Source organism: Macaca thibetana, chromosome 2, assembly GCF_024542745.1.
Source record: "Macaca thibetana thibetana isolate TM-01 chromosome 2, ASM2454274v1, whole genome shotgun sequence".
NCBI lineage: Eukaryota > Metazoa > Chordata > Mammalia > Primates > Cercopithecidae > Macaca > Macaca thibetana.
In genome coordinates, this window is record NC_065579.1 from 23,505,740 (window position 1) to 23,525,306 (window position 19,567).

Sequence of the window (19,567 nt, forward strand, 5' to 3'; positions counted from 1 at the left end):
ACAAATTCTTTCAAATGGTAAAAATAAATCTACTTCTAGGAATTCCATACGGTGAACTTTGAGGGAATTTTTTTTGAAAGCTATCTATTTTCCCTTTGTTGCCTGTGCTTTTGTGTCATATTTAAGAAATCATTGCCAAATTTAATAGCATGAAGCCTTTCCTCTATGTTTTCTTCTAAGATTTTAATAGTTTTAGCTCTTACATTCAGGTCTTTGATCCATTTGGAATTAATTTTTTATACCGTGAAACGTAAGATTCCCACTTCTTTCTTTTGCATGAAGGTATTTAGTTGTCTCAGCACCATTTGTTGGAAAGACTGTTCTCTTCCCCACTGAATGGTCTTGGCACACTTGTCAAAAACCATTTGACCATATATGTGGGGTTTTATTTCTGGGTTTTTTACTCTATTGCATTCGTCTATGTTGGTCTTTATACCAGTACTGTATGTTTTTATTACTGTAGTTTTGTGATGTTTCAAAATGAGGAATTATGAGACATCCAAATTTGTTCTTTTTCAAGATTGTTATGGCTATCTAGCATCTCTAGAAAAGGCATATAAATTTTAAGATGAATTGCCTGTTTTTAAACACCCAATTTCTAGTAGAGGATCATCTGTAACATTATAGAAGCATGACAATGTTGGCAGAAACTGTAAAAAAGTTTTGATTATTTTAAGTCAGAATATCAATTCAGAATACCAACAATGAAACCAAAATATTACAGTAATTATGTAAAATATATGACCAAATACCTATAATTATAGCACATTCAGTGACTGAAATCTTTTAGAATAAGGTTAAGGAATTATAAATATTTCTAAATCATTCTCAACTTATGACATAAACAGTGTGAATCAGATAGCAATTCTTAATAGATTTATGGTTTCTCTAAAATATAAATATTTCTTTTTGAGAACATTTTGGAAAATTTTTTTTCAGTGACATGACTACACACACACACACACACACACACAGAAATGAAGATACTTTCCAAAGCAAAATATAGACAAAAATAATATGTGGGTCCAGGGACACAATAAAACCACAAATGTGTATGGAAAATATAACAGCTTATAACAAAAATACTTTAAAAAATAAAACCTATAGATAATTCTTTATTACTTTTCTGCACATTTATTAAACTTAATAAATGAAAAATAAAGCAAAAACTTCAACACCACTAGATTTTTTATAGCTTTCAACAACTATACAGTGATCTTTGGGCTTCAGTGAATTATTGGAGTATATTTAATAAAATATTGATTTGAAACACATTTATCAAATATAAATTTGAAACTGTTATCAAATACACAGTGGGAAAGTGGTGGTCATGCTATCCTATAACTAAAACTTCAGTTAGAGGCAGTGAGCCATACTCTTTTACAAATTATCTATATTATTTGTAAAGTATAGACTGTGGAATAAAAGGTCTAGGAGGTAATATGATTCATTTAGAACAATTCATTACAAATAATGTATTTTCTAAAGGATGTATCACATATAATTATATTATACATAATTATTTTATAAAGGACTGTATTTAGAAACTGTAGTCCTTTAGAAAATAATTCTTTTAAAATGCATTTGCTTCTGACTAACTTGGCAGAATGATAAAATATTATAAGCAAAATGATGCAAGATTAAAAATTCAGTGAACCTATCACCTTGAATATATCAAAGGGTTAAGAAATTACTCCAAGAAAAATAAAGCTATCTTTATAAATATATATTATTATATATTATTGATCATGTGGTGGGTTCTAAGATGTACTGCTGAGATTCCCCTTTTGCTGGGAGGACAGACAGATAACCGTTCTCAGCGGTCAGTCCCTTTCCTGAATTGCCTTTGCTAAAGAGACCCACCTTGTCCAAGAACATATCCCCTTCCTGGGGCAGCCAGCAACTTAACTTCTAATCAGCATGGGGGTATAATGGACAGTTACCTTACCCCATCTCTGAACAACTACAAAGAGCCATCTCAGCTCCAGGTCCTGCTGTGTAGTCGGCTTTGTCCTTGTTGAGACTACATTACAGCCCAACTTTCCCTCTACCCAATCCTGATTCCTTCTCTTTCCTCACTTCCCTCTTCCTCCCAAAGGTGTTGATCTCAATAGAGAGTTCACCAATACATTTCTTGCATGCTAATATGTATCTCAATTTTACTTCTTAGGGAACCCAACCTACAGCACTCACTAAACAAACGGCACCCCCGACATTGACCACAATGTCTCCAGTGTAGAAAATACTAGTGAAAAAAGGTGAAAGGAAACTGATTTCTCCTGCAAATCTGATGATCAACCTATATATGACGCAACAATATCATCTTAAAGAAAAGTTTAAGATACTGAAAGAATGACATGTTCTTTTTCTTGCTCCAGATCCGTGTCAGTCTTTGTTTTGACACAAGCAAGATAAAGGTCACAGAAGTTGAAATACATCATTTGTAATGAATTGTTCTAAATGAATCATATTACTTCTTAGACCTTTTAGTTATTTAATCATCACATATTTAATCAGCCCTTTATTAGGTATCCATTGCTGCATAATAAATTACTCCAAAATGTAGCAGCGTAAAACAATAAACATCTATTACACAGTTTCTGAGGATCGGGAGGCAAGAGCATCTTAGCTAGGTGAAATGCTCCTCCCCAGAGGTTGCACAAAAGCTGTTGACTTGTGTTGGTCTGCAGTCATCTCAAAGCTCAACTTGGGCTGGAGAATCCACCTCTCAGCTCACTCACACAGTTGGAGACAGGGCTTAGTTCCTTTCTGCTGTTGACCAAAGGCTTCAGTTCCTTTCCTCATGAGCCTCTTTATAGTGTTTCTCACCACATGGCAGCTAGCTTCCCCCAGAAAAGAAAGACAACACCCAAGATGGAAATTGCAGTACGCTATTGTCTCATCTCAGAAGTGATGTACTATCGTCTCCGCAGCATTCCACTGGTTACAAAAGAGATCAATTCTGCTACATGTAGGAGGGGACTAACTAGACTGTGGACACCAGGAGGTGGAAATAAGTGGGGTCATCTTGGAGGCTGGCTACCACAAGCACCTTCTCTTGGCTAAGCAACGCACTAGCGACTAGGGGTAAAACAGACATGATCCTTTCATGGATCTTCTATTCTAAAAGCAAAACTGACATTAAACAATTATGTCTCTATTGCTACAAAACTTGTCATGATGTTACAGGCAGGTATAACAGGGAAATCACTGAAGGCTTCTCTGAGGAGGTGTCATGTCAACTAAGTCCTATGGGATGAATAGGAGTGATTGGGTGAAGAAGCTTCAAAGGCAATTTGTGAGATTTTGTTTTGAGAGAAGATGGTGTTGAAATAAGCCTCAGAATTGACAGAATGTAGAAGAAAAGCTTATACGCGCTGCTTTAGAAAAATACAGGATTCGAAATAAATTTTTCCATTAAGAATGGAAGTCAGTTTCTGAAAAGCAAATAACTTGGTAGCTCAATTCGGAAGACTAAGAGGTTAAGTGTCAAAGCAGCCAAATGTCTGATTTCACTAAATTTCTTAAGCTCCTGACACCAAAGGCAGAAATTTTCCTAGCGCCAATAAACCTGTTAATTTACTTTCTTGTTACACACATTAAGGCCCTTCATGTAATAGTTGTTTAAGATGCTTGCAAAACGTCATTTAGTTAATTACTTGAGTCATAAAACAACAGCTATTGTGAAAATTAATGATGGGTTAACAACGATAACTGTGGTTGTAAATGATTAACAAGTAAGCTTACTAAGCTTTTCCTAAAGGTGTATTATACTCAAAAGCAATAAAAATACAATTTGGAAATGTGTCATTAAAAGAGCTATCCTATAGTTTTATTTCTACTGCAGTAGAAATTTTTTAATAAGGTAATTTCTAAAAGTCCTTTTCCATAAAACTAAGACTTGTAGATGCTGGGGAAAAAGATGTGAAAAAAAGCTCTTCTCTAACTTATCGTAGCAGTTTACAAATCTTAGCAATTTTATATTAAATACACTCTGTTTGTTAAAACAGATGCCTGCCTGACCTCTCAACACAGTCTGCCTAGGACTTTTCCAGTTTTAGCACTTACAGTTCCGTATCCTGGGGAGCCCCTGTCTCATTTCATCAGCCTTTGATAACATATGAGTTATCTCTCTTTTTCAGTGGTTGTCATCCAGAGGCCATTTTGCTTCAGGAAACATTTGAGAATATTTGAAGACATTTTTGTTTTACACAACTAGGGGCAAATGTACTACTGGCATGTAGTGGGTAGAAGGTGGGGATGCTGCTAAACATTCCACAATGCACAGGAAAGTCTCCAACAACACAAAATAAGTATCCCTTCAAAAGTCAATAGTGTGAAAGTTGACAAATCCTCTTGTGTTCCATAAAGTTTCCATATCTTTGCAGGTATAAAAACAGGTAGAAATCCTTCCAAGATCCCTAAAATCCCAACTTATCCCACAAATACTGCCAAGAATGTCACCTTGTCCCAACCTAAGAACCAGAATTTGCAGGGATACTGATGGGTGAAAGCAGCAAAGACCCCAAAATATCATAGCGCATGCTTACTTAGCTGATTAGTGCCTGGATTCGTGGAAGGACCAAAAGGTCTGTGACTTCTGAGATGTCCTCAAATGTAAATTTTGCATTGACAAGCACAGCTGATGCTAAAGCCTCTCTTTTATTGTTTCCTTCATGACTCTGCTCAGGATCTCACCCATTCTTTACTGTTTGTACCACCATGCATTCCATCAACTTCAGAGCCCAGATCAGGTTCAAAGACCAACCTCTTTGAATGCCCAGGGCATGCTAATAAGACTTGAGGTCCTAGAATACCTGGCCTGGTCCCTGTGCTGTCCTAATAGAAATAATTTTCTTTCAAATGTGTGCCAACCATATTCTGCTTCTAAGACCCAAACTTTGCAAAGAACGACAAGTTTACTTTTCATTGTATCTTATGGATACTAGTTAGAGGTAAATTAACCTAGCTCTTTTTTTTAATGCAAGACTGCTTACTCATTTGAAACTATTTATTCCTGGCTGACCATAAGTTTGAGTTTTTATTTCATTCTACTATTCATCAATTTTAAAGGCAGAATAGAATTCTATTACATGAGTAAGCTATAAACAATCTCTTATTAGGTTGGTGCAGAAGTGGTTGCGATGTATTCTATTTTTCACTATTATAAACAACATTTTGACAGGCATCCTTGTCCTTATATTTTTATATCATGTTTGATTGTTTCCTTAAGCTACATTTCTAAAGTGGAATTACTGATTCAAGAGGCATGACCATTTTGAAGTACATTTATAACATTTGAACCCACCAAACTTGTGTGAAAGTTCCTGCTTCCCCACATTCTCTCCTACTCTGAGTTTTGTCAGATTTTAAAATCTTTCCAAACATATAAAGTGAAAAAACATCTTTTATTTCTAGTGTAGACTGTGAATAATTTCAATGTTTATTATCACTGTACTTTTTTGTGAAGTTATTTTTTCTGAGTTGGTGTTTCTTTTTTTTAATTTAAAAAGTTTCTGTTTGTCTTTTCTAGGTGTATATATTACAAATGTCTTACCGAGGTTATTTTTAAACTTTATTTTATAGTATGTTTTTCTACATAGAGGTTAAGGTTTTTTTCTGTAGCCAGATCCACCAATTTCATGTATTTCCTAGCTTTGTGAGGAGTGTTCTTACATCCCACCACCCCATTTCTCCCTTTGTTATTTGGAGAGGGGTGGTGGCCAGGATGGGGAGATATGAAGACTGAGGTATAGCTTTAAGTTATTATTTTGATTTGTCTTGGTTTGGTTTAGAATAATTTATGTTTTGCCTCATTGATTTTAAATGGCCCTTCCACAATGTGTCTAATACTGTGCCAGCTAACGTTCTATTATATGGCAGACAAGTCTTTCTTCGTGACTGTTTTTTTCCATATCTTATACATTTTGTTTTTCTCAAGTTACTTTACATTTAAAAAAAGAATCCTCATTGGTTTATCTTGAAAATAAGGTAAAATTTGAGTAGATTTAGTAGAAACTGACACCTTTACTATACTGAGATATCTTAATAAAAACATGGTATGCTTCTAATGAAACATTATAGATGGTTATTAAGTTATTGTAACTATATATCTATTGTTTAAGCAGAAAAAGTAAACTGTGGTAGCAAAACACCCTCACACATGTCAGATGTGCCTTCACCCTCCCCAGGCCTCACTCGCCTCTCTCCATACTCCAGCATCTCCACGGATGCTCCAAGACAAAGAACTAGTGCACATTCATTTGCTGCAAGTTTTGTTCTCTGAGCAACCTGGGTTAAGACAATAAAAACCCAACAGGGAAATGGATAAAAGGCTTGAAAAGGTACTTCAGAGAAACCTCACATTAGTACAAAACCAATTAGCTACCAATAACTTAATAAATAAAAATATATACTAAGTCTCACTAATATATATTATCAGGAAAATGCAACCTAAAACCGCCCTCAGGTACTGTTATAAAGCTACAAGATGAGAAACACCAACAAGTGTCGGGGAGAGGGTGGGAACGTTCTCTGCCAAAACTGTAAATTGATCCAACCACTTGAAAAATAGTACAGCATTACTCAGAAATATTTAAAATGGGCCGGGCGCGGTGGCTCAAGCCTGTAATCCCAGCACTTTGGGAGGCCGAGACGGGCGGATCACGAGGTCAGGAGATCGAGACCATCCTGGCTAACATGGTGAAACCCCGTCTCTACTAAAATACAAAAAAAAAATTAGCCGGGCGAGGTGGCGGGCGCCTGTACTCCCAGCTACTCGGGAGGCTGAGGCAGGAGAATGGCGTAAACCCGGGAGGCGGGGCTTGCAGTGAGCTGAGATCCGGCCACTGCACTCCAGCCTGGGCAACAGAGCCAGACTCCGTCTCAAAAAAAAAAAAAAAAAAAAAAAAGAAATATTTTAAATGTCCCTATCCTATAATCCTACAACCCCACTGTGAGATTTATATATACAAACACACAAGTATGTGTACCACAGGAGATGCACTCAAAATGTTCACAGCAACATTATTTGCAATCTTTAAGTATTAGAAACCATCCATACGTTCATCAACAGTAGAATAGATAAATAAATAACGGTGTATTCACACAACAAAATACCTCACAACAATGAAAATGAATGAAGTGCAACCACATGCAACAATATGAACAAATTTCACTACCATAGTGTTTTGCAAAAGAAAAAACACAAAGAGATACATATAGTATATTTATGTAAAGTTTAAAAGCAGAAAAAACTGAACAATATTTTTAGGGATGCATATGTAGATGATAAACTATAAAGGAAAGCAAAAGAATAGTTATCACAAAAGTTAAGAAAATGGTTACTTCTAAAAAGGGAGGAAGGGGAAACACCACCAGGGTCAGACATGCGGCTTGTAGATGATAATATTCTTTGTCTCATTTCAACAGTGGTAATATGTGTGTTTGCTTCATTATAATTCTTTAAAAGTTATATACATTTTATATTCTTTTCTGTCTGTGTGTTACATTTCACAATTTTTACTGAGAAAATAAAAGTATCCAGCTCACCACAGTCTTCCCCAAGCATCTCATCAGATGCTAGGCATCTGTTCCATCCTCCTCCTTCTTCACACACAGAGATAGGCCTTTCAATCTTATATAGAAGAAGCAACCACATCAAACATAATTAATGCATAATTATTTGAGTAGTTTGGTTTAAAGAAAGATAATGAGAAACAGCTCAAATGTCTAAAATAATATCTCCTTGTCTTATCCATTCTCCAGATTTGGGGCACACAAGATATTTTGAGTATATTGCTCCATCTCAGAGAGAAGGTTTGAAGGGCTCTTGACCCATAGTCAGTCACCTTATTGTAGGTTCCTTCAAAGGCCTGAGCAGTATCTCTGGGAGTTCAAAGATCTGCCTACCTTAGAGGAAATGTTGGCATCTTAGACCTCTTTAGTCTGGTTAAAGTATCCATGGCTTCAGCCAGACAGGATAAATCAAAATATTTTTTCACATCCAATATACATGAATAAAAGTCATGTGTTATCTTAGTTGGGATTCTTAATTGTAAGCAACAGAAGTTGCCTCTGGTTTGTAAAGCAGAAAAGAAGTTTTTGAAAATAATATTGTCCATTTCACAGAATCACTGGGAGAATGGAAATCCACATCCAAGCTCAGCTTCCAGGAACAATGTCCAATACTCCACAGCAGAACTGACCTGGTGAGGAGAGAAGGACCACAGCTCTTGCCATCCATCAATGTCACTCCTGGGACAGAAGCTCAGGCTCACACCTGTGGCCACCCTAGAAGCCGGAGGCCTCTGCATGCCACCCTGCCATGGAGTCTATATGGCACTTCCTTCTCAAGTTGCTCACTCCCAAACTGAGGTGTCACAGTGAATGTGTCTGACTGGAAGAACTCAGGATGCTGTGGTTACAGCTACAAGGGAAACTGAGAATGACGTTTTGGGGTTCTACCAATACACTGGGCAGCTAGAAATCAACAATGTCTACTTCAGGTGGCTCATCTGTGCTCTTTTGCATATAAAACTTTCTGTGTGGTATAACTTATGGAATAACAAAAATCCAGTTACTGCCAATTTCTAACTACATGATTGATGATATTTTTAACTCTCCAAAAAAAGCATGAAATCTCACCATCTGTTTTGCTCTTTTGTCCCTTGTGGGCAATAAATTTCACAAAGTCCCCATGATTCAGAGGAGACAGAGGTGGAGCCTTTTTCTGGATCTGCATGCATATTTTATATCCATTTTCCATATCCTTTGGAAGGGATCTGGTAACCAGAAATGTCTGATTCAACCATTTGGGGGAAGCAGCTGGCATACGAGAGCCTTGAGGAGGCGAAAATCCACCTTTACAGGTGATTCTAAAACCCTGAAGTCTCTAGGTGAGGATGGATCGAGAATGGTCACAGGCTGGACTGGATGCCAAACTGTGATGGCTAGCGGCCATGCAGCTCCCTCACAAGCTGTTGTATTTTGAAGCTATCCTGAAAGAATTTCTGGCACGTTGGAGAGAGATTTAAGAGTGTGAAAGGCAGACTCCTTGTTTTCTATTCTGCTTGGTAATTTAATACATTTGCTTTCTACACTGAGACCTTCCATCTCAAAGGATGGCATCTCTGCACACTAAAAATCGATGTTTACATAGGAATTCAAGGTACCTGGTGAGACTGAGAGAAAAAGTGGAAGGGGAAGAGACAAAAAGCTGCTGGGATTTTTTTTTTTCCCCCTTGCTTAAAATAATTTAAAGCAATTTTTTTTAATCTTATTATCTTTGTTATTGTTATTACTATTTTTTCTTAGAAAACAGCTCAGAATTTATCATCAGTCCAAGTTTTTAAAATGGTTTTCAAAATAGGGCTTCAGATACATGGGGAAAATGTGCCTTTTCTTCTGTTTTAATTTTCAAAGCACTTAAGGCAACAGCGTTGAGTTTCTGCTCCCCTTATATTCTGTGGTGTCTGATTTAGGGGGATGGTTGGATCAGGTTACATAGGTAGCTGTGGGATGGATGAGGCCTCAGACTCCAGGCATGGCACCTGGGACTAATGAGATTAGAGAAAAATTGGATTCAATCCGGGAGAAAGGCTAATGGGGTTGGCATTTTGAGAGAATATATGGTGCCCTGCTGCTCATTTTCCTAAGAGAATCTGTGTCTCTTCTCTTTTCAGAATATTGGGATGAGATTTCAGTGTTTACTGAAGTCACAGGGAAGTACATCACCGTGTTTAAGACATTGGTGCCCCCTCCTTATGTTATTTGAAAATATGTGGAATCCTTTAGGCTTCAGATAGAACAGAAAACAATGTGTGTGCCAAGGAGTTCATCTGCAAAATGGGAGCTGGGAGCAGGTCAGCAGCTTCTGCTCTGGAAACTTTTAAGAGAAAGCAGCTGTCAAATGAACCAATAAAGTGATGAGTGGGACATAAAGAGATTCCAAAAATATATTCTATAATACATGGGAAGGTAATATATGATTAAGCCACCATCCCAATTCACTGAAAAAGGATGGATGTTATAGTCAACTCAGTTGGGTCACTTGCTTATCCGTCTGGAAGAAATAAAAGTAGATCCCTTTCTAACACCTTATATAAACAGAAATGGGTGGATTAAAAAGAGCTAATATTTCTAGCATAAAAATATCAGAAGAAAGTATAAGTGACTATGCATATAATTTAAGGATAGGTGAAAAGTGTCTCTTTAACACACACACACAAAAACAGACCGCACAGTAAAAAAAGTTGACTAATGTACATCCAAATGAAAAACTACATAGCAAAGATGCCATAAACAAACTAAAAGCAAATTTTAGATGGGAAGAAATTATTTGCCACCTTGTGGTCAATATCCATGATATATTAAAAGCTGCAACATATTGATCATTAACACTCAAAAGTGAGCAAAAGATGTGCAGTAGAAATAGTGACTGAACATATGAAAATATGCTCAATCTCACTCTTGTTTGGGAAATTAAAACAACAGTAAAAGGCAATTATTTTTGTAAAGAAAAAAGAGCAAATTATAGGTTTTTAAACTATATTTATAGTATAATCTTGTTTTCTTAAGAAAGAAAAAGAGAAAAAGGAGGAAGAGAGAGAAAGGCCCTAGCTATGCATATGTATGTTTTGGAGGAGACATCTCAAAATGTTAAATTAATTACCTCAAGGCCAGGGGGAGAAACTGAGATGAAAGAGCTGAAATTTAATTTTCTCTTCATTTATCTTTATAGAGCTTTACTTGTTTTAAAGAGGATTTAAAAAAAAATCCAACAATAAAGTATTGTTTTAAAATTAAATGGGTGATTGATTATTGTGATGAATTAGGACAAATAAAGAGTCAAAGTTAAGCCCTAGACTCTGGTTTGGCTTATTGGCTGAGATAAAGACATTTCCATTGCAATAAACAACTGTTCTTACATATAAATTTTTGTCCATTTATACAGAGGGTAAATATCAGTCCACAAACTAAGGTTCAAAAAAGATTACTTCTTTCTTTCATCAAAATAATTTTGACCCTGAATTCAGCCATCACATGAGGCTGTTGGGACATTTGGTCTCCATCATGATTGGACCCTGCCCCCATCCAAGGTCCCACCGTACCCTGAAAAATGACAAAGCTGCCACAACCATCAAGAAGCATGGGAGAGGAGGCCCGGACTTAGAGACAGCAGATGTGAGTGGCGGTGGTCTTACACCTTCCAAATGGTCCTGGGCATGTTGCTGCTACTCTCTGAGCCTCAGTTTCCTCATCTATGAAATAGGATTGATATTATTTGTTCTGCATGCCTCAGAGAGGTATCATGGATCATAGCCCTTTAACATTAACCTGAATCCCTTCATGATACTGTTGAAGTGACTTTCTCTGAAGCTCATGGTGATCCTGTGCCTGGTTGAATGACTGCCAACTGAACTGTGTGAAGAAAGGCAGGTCTTTGAGAAGATAATGTGTTTACAATGAAGAGATGTTGGAGAAGCAGGCAGAGATGGAGGAGAGGGAAGATAACGGTGATCTGAAATTCAGATCTCAGAAAACTAAGTCACCAGAAGCCTCAACTGATCTAAGACCTCTTAACATCTTGCTCAGTGCTTCCTCCAACAGAACTGTTGCATGGAATGGTGGTTTGTTCTTTATAAAATAATTATAAATGAAATAATCTTGATTTCTCTTTTTCGCTTGTCACACAGAAATTCTTGTCGAATGACTAAAGACTTCATTTAAAATTTATTGGATAGCTCTTTAGAGAGATGTTTATCATCTAGATCCTTCTCCCAAAACTCTAAGAGAACAAGGAAATGATTTATGAAATGTTCAATGAATATCTATAATATCTACACTTGTGTTTACAGCCACAGTTTAGAACCATTTCTCTGAGTAGGAGCACATTGCACTCGAACAGTATTTCAGCAGTGCCTCATTTACTCTGTACAGGCTATGTCACGGAAGGGTTAGATGTTGTTTAGGAAATATGAGCCCTAGTTTTATCCTAAATTGGTCATCCATTGAACTGTGGACACTGGGCCAGTGGCTCTCCCCAAGCCCTTGTTTTCCCCTCAAGGTAAATAAGGCAATGTTACAATCTGGGATTTAGATGATGATTTTCTGCTTTAACATGATAATAGAAGGGCCCAGCTAGTGGGTTTTGCTTTTAAATTGATTGTCTAGAGTTTGTTTCACTTTGTGTTTCTTGGGCAACTTTTAATCTCTACATACCATGATTCAACTTCAATAATCACTGTAATGTTTCGTATGCATTAGAGAATTCTTGCTTTGAATTTGAAATGAAACCAATTATACTAATAATTGACATTTACTGCTATTTTATTAGCAATAACTAATAATGAGATTAGGACAGGTTCTGTGCTATGTAGAACTGCTCATTGACATGCTGTAACTTCACTACAAATTCACTCACCCAGTATGACCCACCAGTAGAGGAATCAGCAAACTATGCCCCCGTGGGCCAAATCCAACATGCTGCTTGTTTCGGGAAATAAAGTTGTATTAGAACACAGCCATATGCATTTCTTTATGTGCTGCCTATAGCTGCTTTCATGCTATAACAGCACATTTGAGTAATTGCAACAGAGACAGTATGACCCACAAAGCCTAAAATATTTACTATCTGGACCTTTACCAAAAAAAAATTTGCCAACCCTTGCACTAGTGTATCTCTCCCCTTAATTGGAAGGCTTTGATCCATTGGAGAAGGTCTGTACTCCTTGAACTGACATTTGGGCTTCTCTCCTTCCTTCCTTCCTTCCTTCCTTCCTTCCTTCCTTCCTTCCTTCCTTCCTTTCTTTCTTTCCTTTCTCTTTCTTTCTTTTTTTTTCTTTCTCTTTCTTTCTTTCCCTCTTTCCTTCTTTCTTTGTCTTTCTCTTTCCTTCTTTCTTTCTTTTCTCTTTCTTTTCTTTTTTTTTTCTTTCTCTCTCTCTCTTCCTTCCTTCCTTCCTTTTTTTTTTTTTGATGGAGTTTCACTCTTATTGCCTAGGCTGGAGTGGAGTGGTGAGATCTCAGTACACTGCAACCTCCACCTCCCAGGTTCAAGTGATTCTTCTTCCTCAGCCTCCCGAGTAGCTGAGATTACAGGTGTCCACCACCACGCCTGGTTAATTTTTTGTATTTTTAGTAGAGACAGGATTTCATCATGTTGGCCAGGCTGGTCTTGAACTCCTGACCTCAGATGATCCACCCACCTCGGCCTCCCAAAGTGCTGGGATTACAGGTGTGAGCCACTGCGCCCAGCCTAGGGCCTCACTTTCTGAGCCAAGTGACTTTTCATTTTTTCCTTCCCTGAAGCCTCTACTTCAGCCAAACTACCCTAGTCCCTTTTCTACTTCCCCCAGATGAAATATGCTCCTACCCATTTGACATACAGCTCACACCGTGGCCCTAATTCATATACAGTAGCTTTCTTTATCCTTGCCTCTCAAAGTATGGTCCATGAATCCCCAACATCATCACCTAGGAGCTTGGTAGAATTACAGACTCTCAGGCCTCAACCCAGACCAACTGAATCAGAATCTGAATTTTAACAAGATCCTCAGGTAATTTGAAGCACTTCTCTAGAGCAGTTCTGTTCAATAGAACTTCCCGTGATAATGGAAACGTTCTTTACTTAACAAGCTCCACTATGGTAGCCATTAACCACGTGTGACTATCGAGCATTTGAAATGAAGCTAGTGAAACTGAGGAACTGAATTATTTTTTAATCGAATTTTAAGTTTAAATAGCCACATTCGGCTGGTGGCTACCATATTAAAGAGTGCAGTTCCACACTGTGCCCTCAGAAAAGGATCTCAGGTAGGACACTTATGGCTCACTCTCATAAGCCACCAAAGTCACCCAGAGCATTCCCGTATCAGCCTGAGTCCTAAAGAGAATCTGCCTTATGGAACATCCAGCAAGGTCTATGGGAACTGTGTGCTATGTCTTGAGTGCCAAATGTATCCCCAAGAGGCATTGCAGGGGCATTGGCTGTAAGTAGAAACACAAAGGCCAAATCCTCCCATAGTACCCATTGGTCCCAGGTAGTAGTTGAGACACAAGGAGGATCAGATCTAAGGATCATTCCAGCAGGGTGGCGGGGAGAGGCAATAGCTCCATCAAGCTGGTACATCCCATTGAGGGAACCAGTCCACAAGGCAAAGTCTTGCAGACTCCGGCCTGACTGTCCCCTTACTGAAACTATACAGGCTTATGAACAAGGAGGTCCCAGGCACAAAGACCTTTAGAGGCCATCTTGTGTAACTTTTAAAAATAAATGATTAATGTTACTGAGGTCCTCAGAGAGTGAGGAATTTGTACAAAGATATACAGGGAGTCAGTGACAAAGTGAGCTGTGAGCCTAGGTAATCTTTTCATAATTTCATGGATGCAGCACTTCCATCTCAAGACAGGGCAGGCAAAGACCCTTCTGTCTTGTCTGGTTTAGAGTCTATATCCTCACTGAGACTGGGACCCCCCCCCAAACCCAGTACTCAGTGCCTCACACCATATGCTTATGGTCTGGGAGCTGCTACTAAGGAAAGCTGAGGAATGCCCTGAGGGGCCCGACTCTTACCTCTTTCATCTCAGATTCAGTTTCCTAGAAAAGCTCTGCCTGTCATAAGCTCAGTATATTCGTTTCCTAGGGCTGCCATGAGTAATTGCCACAAACTTGTTGGCTTAAAATAATAGAAATATATTTCTTACAGTGCTGGAGGACAGAAGTCTGCAATCCAAGTGTCAGAAGGGCCACACTCCCTCCAAAGGTTCCAGGGCTGAATCATCCCTTGCTCCTTTCAGATTCCGGGGTCTCCTGCTGTTTCTTGGCTTGTGGCGACGTAACTCCAATATCTGTTTCCATCTTCATGTGGTCTTCTTGCCTGTGTCTTTTTGCATCTTCTCCTTTCCTATCTCCTAGGGCCCATCCTAATCCAGGATGATCTTATCTTGAGATCCTTACCTTAATTACATCTGCAAAGACCCTATTTCCAAATAAGATCCTTTCACCTGATACTGGGGTTCAGGACTTGAGCATGTCTTTCTGGGGCCACTATTCAGCCCACTATACGCAGTGTCCGGGATCAGTGTAAATACTTATAGAACCATTTAATTCAAATAAAGAAACACTCAGGGTCATAAACCAATTTATTCTCACTACTCAAGAGATAAAAAATGCCAGAGTTTGAATTCCTTAAAACAGTTTTATAATTTCAGTTGCTAGGTTAAGACTGTGTTTATATAGTCTTTCATTATCAGAAAGCACTTTGCAAATTACTTTACAGCTTTTCTAGTGAATGGATTTGATTAAAAACTCACCGTAATGACAAACACCCCGTATTATTCTCACATTTATTTACTGAAGGTGTTACCAGCAAATTACCTAATCGAAACCCTTTATTCTCTTTTAGCATTGCCCATGCCTTGACCTTTGTCCCAGTGTTTGTAAAACAATTCCACTCTCATGAGTAGTATATTAATTGTGAAAGAAAGAAAGGAAGGAAGGAAGGGCAAAAGAAAGGAAGGAAGGGCAAAAGAAAGGAAGAAAGAAAAAAAAAGCTGAATTTTCTTGCTTTCAGCCTAAACTTATTGACATATCTCTAACATTTTCTATTCAATGGATTTCTTTTCTGAAACATCTTTCTCCCTTACATCTTTATCCATGTAACTTCTTCCTTTTTAGCCCCTTGGTGTTTGATACTACCTTCATCTTACATCTTTGGCTTTGGTTCCTGTTTTCCTAATTTTATTCAACATCTCCCATTTCTAAGTCCTTTTAGTTCATTTATTTAACGATCAATAAGTGACATTACTAATGGATTGTCAAACATAGACATAAAGGAAGTTGAGTTGACAATGGCCTATCAGTCTTAGTGATAGGTTCCTGAGTACATGTGGCCAAATTCTTGATATTAAAATATTTAATCCCACAAGAGCTTGCAGACATTTCTAAGACATAGGCCAACAGTTATCTTATATAATTACAGGGTGAAAAGCTTAATATTTTGAACATAGCAAAGTGATTTTTAAAAATGCATTGTGTGCCTCTACATGTCAGGCATCATGCCAAGGGTGTGAGGAAACAATAGTGTATAAGAAAACTTCAGACACTAACAATTCATGAAGCTAACAACTAAGTGTAAGAGATGGGCTTTAATATACAATAACAAATTGTTATTTTACAGTTATTGGGAATGCTATGAAAGAGACAGGGTGCTGTAAAAGGGTGTATGATTGTCGTACATGGCCCACTCCGGGAATCATGGAAAGTTGCTCTAATAAAACTGACATTTAGGCTGAGTCCTCAAGAATCAATACCTGTTGGCTAGGTAAAGAGAGGGAAGAGAAGTGTTCCCACTAAGACAATAGCATGCTCCAAGGTCCTGAAGCTGGATGGAGCTTAGTAAATAAGAAAGACCATAAGAAAGTTAGTGTGGCTCAAATAAAGAAATCAAGGTAAAGAAAGCTCAATTTGAGAACTGGAGAGATAGGCAGTGATCAAAGCTGGTGGGTTCTGAGTGGGCAGACAGTGAAGGATTTTAGTCAGGGAAATTACATGATAATATTTGCATTTTAAGAGCATGCTAGTTGTACTGGGGTGAATGGATTGGAAGAGGTGGGGACAGGACTAAAAGGAAGGAGACCAATTAGGATGTTGTTGGTTCAGGAGGGAGATGATGATGAATTGGACTGGGGTAGCAGCTGTGGAAACAGATAGAAGTAGAAGGATTTGGGATATATTTAGAAAATAGAATCACTAGAAGCAAATGTTTGATTCTACTGATTTTACTTCCTAAATATATTCCAAATCTACATTATATATAAACTCTAAATCTTTCCATTCATCTGTGTGCATATATGTGTTAGATCATGGAGTCAAGCAAGTAATTATTTCACTTTGCTCCAAGCTATGGCCACCAGCTCCAATATCAGCTCAGGACTTCCATCTTTGGAAGTCTGTTAGTCACTAGAGGACTGATGGATAGATCTAGACACTGGATGGACAATGGCACCCAAAGCCATCATTAACAGTGGAAAAAAATAACTTGCAACATGTATTCTATTGACCATGCTGTCATTACATTTGCATAGAAGGAACAACCAATATACATGAATACAAATAAATATTCTTATCTAACACGATTGAAAGTAAAGTACTCTATTTTATCAAATATGGGTTACCAGCTTTCCAAGCATGAGTAAATGATAAATTTTAGAACATAAATGTTCCTTGGACTCAGGAGAACACAGCACTACCTAATACGACCTATTTCATAGACACATTCTGTTACTTAAACAATATGTTACATTAGAAACTATAGGCCGGGCACGGTGGCTCAAGCCTGTAATCCCAGCACTTTGGGAGGCCGAGACGGGCGGATCACGAGGTCAGGAGATTGAGACCATCCTGGCGAACACCGTGAAACCCTGTCTCTACTAAAAAACACAAAAAACTAGCCGGGCGAGGTGGCGGGCCCCTGTAGTCCCAGCTACTCGGGAGGCTGAGGCAGGAGAATGGCGTGAACCCGGCAGGTGGAGCTTGCAGTGAGCTGAGATCCAGCCACTGCACTCCAGCCTGGGCAACAGAGCGAGACTCCGTCTCAAAAAAAAAAAAAAAAAAAAAAATAGAAACTATATTAAAGTTTCTGCCACATAGTGGGTATAAAAGAAATGATAGCTAAGACTTTTATCCTGAGAATCATCGTGAATATTACTTATTGTGTTACAATTTTTCAAGCTGGCTAACAGTTTCAGTTGACTATGCTGAATAACCCAGCCTTTTCTACACGTGTTTTTAACCCTGACTGTGGTATTTGGAAATGACTAACTTTAGAAAATTAAAAACTTGGCTATTTAAAGCTATGTGTGTGGTACACTATCATGAGTCCTGGTACATGCCCCACACCTTCCTGAAGAATCCTCAGAATTCTGATTTCTATCTTTGCATTTTCAGGCAATGTCAAAGGTTACCAGACATTATCAATTTATGAAGGTCTGTATAAGGCTAAAAAAAAGTTTCCAATAGGAATTATGCTACTGAATATGTTCTCTTAAAAGATATAACAGGTCTGATCAAAGATTTTTCAGAACTGATTATTATATCTACTGCAAAGATATTCATATATCACAAGGTTGCTTGTAGAGTCAAGATGACAGCTGATGAGCATTTCAACCAAAAGATTAATAGAATACTAGAATATCCCTTTAGCTATGCAATTATTAAACTGGTTATCTCATGTATTTTGTTTATGGAAATTAAAACAATAATCAAAACTTATAATGGATGTTTATATTTTGAAGTTTAGATGTTTGATGTCAGCTTCAAATAGAAAAGTACATTTTCAAAATAGAAAAATGCAAAAAGATTTATGGATATTCTTTAAAACAAGCTTCCAGTGTACCATTTCTTCATGCATTATTGTAAAACTGCCATTATCACACATTATATTATATACAAATATATAATAGACTAACATATGCTATAATAGAATCCAATTTTCTAAAGGGAGGAAGAAAGTAAACCCAAAGTGATTTTAACTAGAAGACATAATTATTTTTTCATAAAATCATTGGCTAGGTGAGGGTTACTCGACACAATTCTAAACTCATTTTGAATATACACTATTTCCCTGAAGCTATAAACCCTCCTTGTCATGTTTTGCAAACACTCCTCTATCGTGACTCACTCAATCCCTGGCTGCTCAAGCCTGTTTTCTCCCCACTGATCCAGACCTCAATTCTAATTGCTCCTGGGAATCCAAACCCTTGTCCCATTCTCTTATGATTCTGGCTTGGTTTTACAGTGAGTGGCAATGAGTTATCAGTCAGGTAAATATGTTCCTTATGATATATCAGGCAACTAATATGTGACCCCCTCTTAGGTGGCAAAATGCATTCCTCGCCTTTGGGAGAACCCTAATAAATGAAGTGGATGGAAACTTCAGACAATATGATAGGCCAGGGGTAGAAATACTTTTAGTTCACATAAGTAGCTATAGAGTTCTGGAGAATATGTTGCCTTCTCTTCAAACCTGGATGAACCTTCATCATCTTCAGGCCTGAACTTCAGGCCTCACAAGCTCAACCTGAATATATCCTCTCTTATTGAGACTTCAGATATTATTGTTATGAAGATAATCCCCAAATCTCTCTCTCTCTTTAAGTTTAACCTTCAGTATATTCCGGTCTCCAGTTTGCTTACTATCTACTGAATATTTCCACACGGGGTCCTGCTGGCATATCAAATTCAATATATCTAAAATGGAACTCCTCTCCCTGTATTCAATCTCTTTATCTAATTTCTTTGTTTTCTATTAACAGTATCTCATTTTTTTCAGGTAGTTTAGGCTTAAGAGTCTATATTTACTGACTCCTCCCTTTTTTCCTTTTTCTCTTCCTTATACCCTCAACTTCCAGGAGCCCTAATAGAAAAAGATAAAGGACAGCAACATACCTCCCTGTGAACTCTGGGCTGCTCAGTCTCTATGTGGAGTACTGTCTGATTCTAGCTACCCTCATTTCATGGAGTATATCGACAAATGGAAAGGCTTCTAGAAAATAGTGAATATTCAAA